This window comes from Arachis ipaensis, chromosome B02 (genome assembly GCF_000816755.2).
Source record: "Arachis ipaensis cultivar K30076 chromosome B02, Araip1.1, whole genome shotgun sequence".
Classification (NCBI taxonomy): Eukaryota; Viridiplantae; Streptophyta; class Magnoliopsida; order Fabales; family Fabaceae; genus Arachis; species Arachis ipaensis.
Window position 1 is genome coordinate 15,468,261 of NC_029786.2, and position 7,229 is coordinate 15,475,489.

Below are 7,229 nucleotides of genomic sequence, written 5' to 3' on the forward strand. Positions count from 1 at the left end.
CAGTTACCTTTATTGGCACTTTGTTATGCCATGCTGCAGTACCGTTGAGATATATAGTTAAAAATATTGATGGTGTAGATTTATTGCAATTATTATGGGCTAGAATCATAAAAAAATGGTGTAGGCTCTTCCCTAAACCTGTTCAAAGCGTGACCTGAAAAGCAACAGGGATATTGACATTGAGGGCAGATGGTGTGTGTTGTCAATTTATAAAGCCGCAGCTGTTAACTCAGCTCACAAGTGGAGCCGTTGGAGTGAGTTGGGTTTTTCTGGACTAAAAGGCACGAGCCTTTGATTTTTTTTTTTACAAGTATTGAGATTGATTGGGCTATGTGAGATTTAAGTATCCATGGCTCTTTCATTAGTGATGTTGTGGAAGAAAGAAACCCTAACCAAAGCCAAACACTGTGACCGCCTTATTCACTCACTTGTTCTTCCAACCCCATTCTTGAATCAGAAAGCAACCCTACGAAGCCTACCCTCTAGACTCCAAAGGCAAAAACAGAAACTTGTTCTTCCAGGACCCTACTGACGGTGAAAGTTGATGACCTACTCAATTGACGGTAGAGACAATAACATATCAACGCCAACCACCCCAAGGACCGGGGGTTGTTTCGTCTTCAGCTGCTGCCGGGAAAAATACTGCAGGAAGGCAGCGATTGATCTGCGGATGGAGACGAATGTTCACGCGGCACTGGTGAGTGCCTACCTTTGGAGACAAATAGCTCATCCCAGTGTGAGCATTCAGCTATCAGGATAACAGAACCAGGAAACCAAATGTGACTGGGCCGGCGGCAACTTACCCAAAGAGGATGACATCTGACGAAGTCCAAGTGAAGGCGCGCTTCCTGTCTTCGGCTTGGCATTTCAAGGAAGGCGAGATCGAGGAGGAGTGTTGGACAGAGTAGTAGCGACGCTGGTGAAGACCCAGGCAAAAGGTCGGATACAGGGGACGACAGGCGAGAAGATAGGCTTCAAAACGGGACAAGGCACTGGTATAGGAGCAGCGGCTGTAGTTTGGGGAAGGAGGATGCATCCAGTGTCGGGTCTAGTACCGGATCGTGTATAGGGTTGAGGGTTCCGATTTTTTGTGGTCTGGGCTTTCTGTTAGCATGTACCCTGACCTAAAAAAAAGTGTAATCTGGTGCGAGGTTTGTGGGTCGTTTTAATTGTGGCATGATTGGTGGGCTTGGGTTTTGGTTCAGGTCGGCTGGAGTTTTGGTTCGGGTAGGATTCCTTTGTCTTATCCGAAGACGAAAAGAACAAAATAGGTGAGTCTAGAAGGTTTCAAGTAACGATAAAAGATAATAAAAATCATATCCTCACTTCAACACAATCAGAATCAGAGATGTGGACTCCATCGTTTCTATAATGCGTCCTGGTTTCCCTCGTAAGTCGTCGGGTCTATGTTCTCCCATTTAGGTGTGTGAATTTGTGCGTTAGTTAATTGAAACTCCATGTAGATTTCATTATGATTTATTGTTTGATTGACTCTGAAACATGTTTGACAGAGGCTGAGAGATATGCATTCGGACGGATCTGAAACACTATCGGATTAGGTGGATGAAATCATGGATGTTAATGTCAGCGATTACCGTTCGAGTGTGCATCGAGGCGAGACAACTGTAGGTGACATAGACCGACATTGAAAAAAATGTAAGTTTAACCACCATTATTTGGAGATCGTGATATTTTAATTTTGGTTATGAAAGAGGTTATTGATTTGTTAAATTTAAATTATTTTATTTATTTTATATAAATGTTTTGTTATAGAGTGCTGTTGGACTGTATGGGATGACTGATGCAGATGCAAAACCAATATTGTTCTACCAGTGCAAAGGCAATTCAGTTGGTGTGAGAGTGATGTTGGACTATATGGGATGACTGATGCAGATGCAAAACCAATATTGTTCTACCAGTGCAAAGGCAATTCAGTTGGTGTGTGTCAATTGGCGACGTGAGTGACCATGAATTTCATCCTTCTCTCATTTATTTTTTTAATCAGTTGATGATTGCCTTACAATTAGTTGATAATTACTAAAGAAGTGGATTGGTACTGGTAAATAATCTCATACGTATTTGATTGGTGGTCTAAACTACTGAATAAGTTGATAATTACCTTTGTTTCATGTCGCATGAAAAGTTGCTGGTTTTTCAGTTATCTTTTATTGTCCCACTTGGAGACCAATTTTGTTGCTTGAATGCCCATATTGAATAGTATATGAAATGATGGTAGTGAATTGTGAATTTTGATCGGTTAAAATCTTGAAAGTACACAAAGTATGTGTAGAAAAGCTTCTAAAATTTTTTGTGAGACTTTTTGAATTAAATATATGTGTTTCCGTCCTGGAATGACGATAAATGTAAATGCTTCTAAATGCCTTCATGAAATGTAGTAAAAGAATTTGTGTACCTGAAGATAACTAGATGATACTTCACATTATGAATTTATGTCATTGAAACTTTGAAAGCATATTTAATTTATGAGCATTTCGTGTGGTCCATGCAAACTTTTTGAGCTTTTCTTATTGGCGGAATGGTCTCTTGTTAGGTGATTTATATTTCTGCATAACTTAAAGAAATATATTTCCAAATTAATCTGCAAGAAATATCAAATTTAAGGGAAGTTTTATTCGAAGGTTAATGAAGTATTGGAGGGTTTGTCATGAAAAGTATTAAAACCTTAAAGCTAATGATGGCGTTGGCTTCTTTAAGCATTGTGCTTATTTTAGTCATTTCGTGTGAATCTTATCTAAATTTGTTTTATTAACTTTGTTTCTCCTTAATCAGCGATGCATTTTTTGTGTTCCTTAACTTTGTATGTTTGTTAGGGTGTTGTTTTGACTGAATTCGGATTACATTTGACTGTACCAAATACTTGGAGTAATATTTCTTCGCACAATTTTTTTTCGTTTCTATGGTCTTCATATTTTGGAATTTACGTAGTAGTTACGAATAAAAAGTTGTTGAATATAGATTTGACAAATAATTAGTTTTTGTTGGCAGGTATATTTCAAAACACATTGTAGTATAGCTTGTATAGTCTCAATACGTAATCTTATTAATTGGTAGAACATAATTATTTGCAATTTGTAAGTTTTTTCCTGGTACGTTACATAAATTGTCTTTCTATTCTAAGTATAAGGGTTGAAAAATGAAGCAATTCTTTTTTCTTTATTCACGTTGTTGAAAAGTCTTGTTCGATGGTGAATAATATCTATTAAAGTTTTGATGGCCACTCTTTCTCTAACTCATATTTGTATGTGCAACACATGTGTGGTGACCGTTGTCTTGTAAAAATTATTATTCCTGTAAAAAGCTTTGATATAGTCAGTAAAATTCGAAACTTGATGACAAAATATTTGTTATCTGCTTGTATTATTTTATAGGAAACTTTTCAAATGATCTAGACCATTTTTCTGGAACTCTGATGATCCAATTCTAGTGGCCGTTGGATTTACCAACTAAATAAACATACGGTACTGATTGATCTAGATTTATGTAATGTGATTCATGAAATACTGAGCGTACCATATGAGTTGACCTGATGCTGCGGTTGTCTGCCGTTAGGTGGTTTATAGGGGAGTAGGGGTCATTCATGCCCTTTTATGGCGCTGTGACGGAAGAGTAAGCCAGCTAACGTGTGGAACGACTAGCTGAAAAGTGTATGGGCCAGGATGTTAAATATTTGTAGCATGGGCCTTGTTATTGGATTCGGTCAACTTAAAACACCATTACCCCACCCCCATTAGATAACCTAACTCTCCTAAGTCCTAACCTAGCACAGCCACTGTTAAAGAAACGAGAAACCACCCGACTATCCCAACGCGAAACCCAACCCCAGCCAGCCCTGCCCGCGCCTCCCAGTCCCTCCCAGTCGCACCGAACTAGCACTTCCCATCCACTCCCAGTCCCACGAACTTGCGCCTTCTAACCCCCTCCGGACAGCCACGAAGCAGCGCGGACCATCCCCTCCCAACAGTGCCAAACCGGCAATCCCAACCCCTCCGACACCAAATATGGAGCCTCCAACTCAGGTATTAATTTGACCGATTTGTTTTCTTTGTTGTCTAATTCAGTGTATTTTTGTTTGAACTTCGTAATTGTTATTGATTTCATTTTGTTTGATTTTTTGCGTTTATTTGAATTTGTGAAATTATTTTGTTTGAAATTGCTGATTATTTGTCATTAACAGTATTTGCAATTAAAAGTTAATACCTAGAAGATGTAGAAGTTCCGGTTGCATGCTCCATATTGATAGAAATTGGTTGCCCTTCAACACACATGCATAATTTAATTGGTCCTACCCTTCTTTATGTCTAATATTTTGCATGTTGAACTTATACAAATGTATTATAAATTTACAGATGATGGAAGCTTCTATTTTGATGGGGAAACTGTTGGTGGGCATGAGCATCAGGATTCCCTTTCCATGACCTCTTCAGTTGTTCAAAGGGTTACTGCATTTGGTTGGTGCAGTTTGTGGAGAAATAAATGTATGTGGAGTATATGTGATTACTGTCCAATTTTTTTAAAGAAAAAACTTTGGGAAAATATAACTTTTGTGTTTTGCCTTTGCATTTAGTAGCTTTCAGGGGATAAAACATTGGCTTTAGTAAAGTTTCTATTGGGCATTGGAGTCCCAGGAAATGCTAACGACTTCTTCAATCAAGTTGAACCGTTAGCTTTTCTAGAGAGCAAAAGGCAAGTGCCTATACAAGTCAATCTATTGTTTAAATTTGTTTTACAACAATATTTCTTTTCCTTCTGTTTCTTGTTCTTCTCAGCTAATGTAACTCTTGACTTATCTTGTTGTAGGGTTACCATCCCGTTGATATTGTCACTTTCTGAAATGTTCTATTTATTAACCACGAAAGTCCAACTTAAGGTATGTAGCTAAGTAAAGTATTTAAAATCTTTGTTTAGCTATAGTTTTACTTTATTAAGGTCTTGGTCCTTGCAAAATTTCTCATATGATATTGGTTCGTATTTTGGATTTTGGTCCTTGCCCTTTAATCACTGTATTTTGTGTAGATCGTATAACAAAGAAAATTTCATGGCTTTGATGGTTATGCACTTATGCCTGTGATTTCAGTAATTAGACCTGAAACATTAGTTCAAATAATTCAGTTAATGTTCATTGTACAAAATTTCTATTGTATTAATCTTATGAATTGTAACTTGGGGTTACTTGTGAAGCAAAATTTGCTAGAACTTCTGTGTAATTTGTGAATCTATGAATTGTATAATTATGTTTATATGATTCTAGTTTTAGCTATGCTTGTCAGTGTTTGTGTCTGTCTTGGATTGTGAATTTGTGATGCTGTGACATGCCTACTTTTGTTTGGCTAATTATTGTTTGGTCCTTTTAGATAGTATTAGCTCTGTGATTTGATTAGTTTTGTTTTTTCTAGTTTTAGTTTTGTATGAGCTTGCTTCAATTTGATATTTTTTGTGTTGAGCACTTGAATACTTTCCTGATTGAATGTGGTAACTAGATTTGAAGGTTCACATATACTTGAAGTCCTTGTTGGATTGGTGAACATGAAAGGAGATATTATCAGTTTAAATTTATTTGGCATTCTATTTCATCTACATTATGACAATTGAAAACAATTTGTCCTGTTATCACTATTATTCTGATTTTTTTTTTTAATTTTTGTTCTGTGGTCTTGGTATTTTAGAATTTAGGTAGTGGTTACCAATTAAAAGGTGTTGAATATAGATTTGAGAAATAATTTGTTTTCCTTGGCAGGTATATTTTCCTCCAATGAAGGTGCTTGTTGTATGGCGACATCAATTATTAATCTTCATGAATAGGTACGGTTAGTGTTGACATTTGGTTTTATAGTTGGATTGAAAGACTTCTCTCGAAATGAAGAAATATACATTTTGATATTTACAAAATATTTTGTTTCTTTCTTTGATGATAGTGTTCGATGGTATGCTTTTGATTTGTTGAGAATGATTAAATGTTTTATACATTTAATATTGTCCTTACATTCATAAAGAACCAAATCCTAGTCAGAAATGTATATTTGGTTAAAAATTCTGGTCTTCGAAATTGGATTTCTAAAAGGTGGTTTTCAAACTTTCTTTTTGGTTAACAAACGTGTTTTTAAAAATGGAATTTCTCGGAAAACCTGATTTTTAATTCGGATATTAAAATTTGGATATAAGACAGGTTGATATATAAAACTAGATTTAAATATTAAAACTGGTTTGACACGGGTATTGAATTTTCCATGACTGTTTTAACCGGTTTTCCCTTTTAATCTGGTTCTAGTTTAGTTTTATGAACCCCGAAGGTAAGGAAGATGCACACACACTTATACGTGTTCCTCCCTGGTCATAATAGTTATTTCATTAAAAAATATGCCTCAATTTTGAGAGGACAGTTTTTTTTATTAATTGGACTATTATATCTAACTATAGGTACTTTTCATTGTTGGTGTACATGTCCTTCCAAGGCAGCCGCACCAAGGAAACCGGTCCGTCCAAATTCTTATGTTTGGTCTCTGTCCACACGGAATCACGCAAAGAGCAACTTAAAATAGAGTTGCATCTCCGAATTTCATGACGCATCTCCATCTTGCCTCCTCATCCTCCTCCTTATCAGGAATCGGTTCTTAATATTCCTAATTATTTTTGCGTATGAAATTGTTATAAAGTCAGACATTTTTTCTCAAACGTAATTCTGTTTAGTAGAATCCTATAACAAGACACAATACTCAGGATCCATTTCAATTTCATTCATTCCTATTCATAAGAAAATGTTAGCAATATGTCGACAGAACGAATACTACTAATAGGCTATTCAGTTTTCTTAGTCACTTGTAAATAATTAAACGAGCACGTGTTGCCGAACACAATAGGTCGCATAGATTTTCATAAAAGAATATCGAAAGGGAATTTGAAAACTTGAATATCGTCGGACGTACCAGGACGGGATGGAATAAAAGTAAAATGGAGCAAGACAGAAGATTTTAGCGTTTGTTTGAATGAAGGTCGTTACGGAGTTGTGGGAAGATGAGAAGCGAATTTTCGTTGGAAAGGTACATACATCTTCATGATATCTTCTTTCAGTTGTCCTACCTTATCAATTTCCAAGCATCAGATGCTGTACACATGATTTTGGTTTTTGACTTCGCTGGCCATATCAAGTTGCATTTATTCAGCATATTCTTTTTGTTGGAAAGAAACTCATCCAATTTAATGTTACTGTTTAT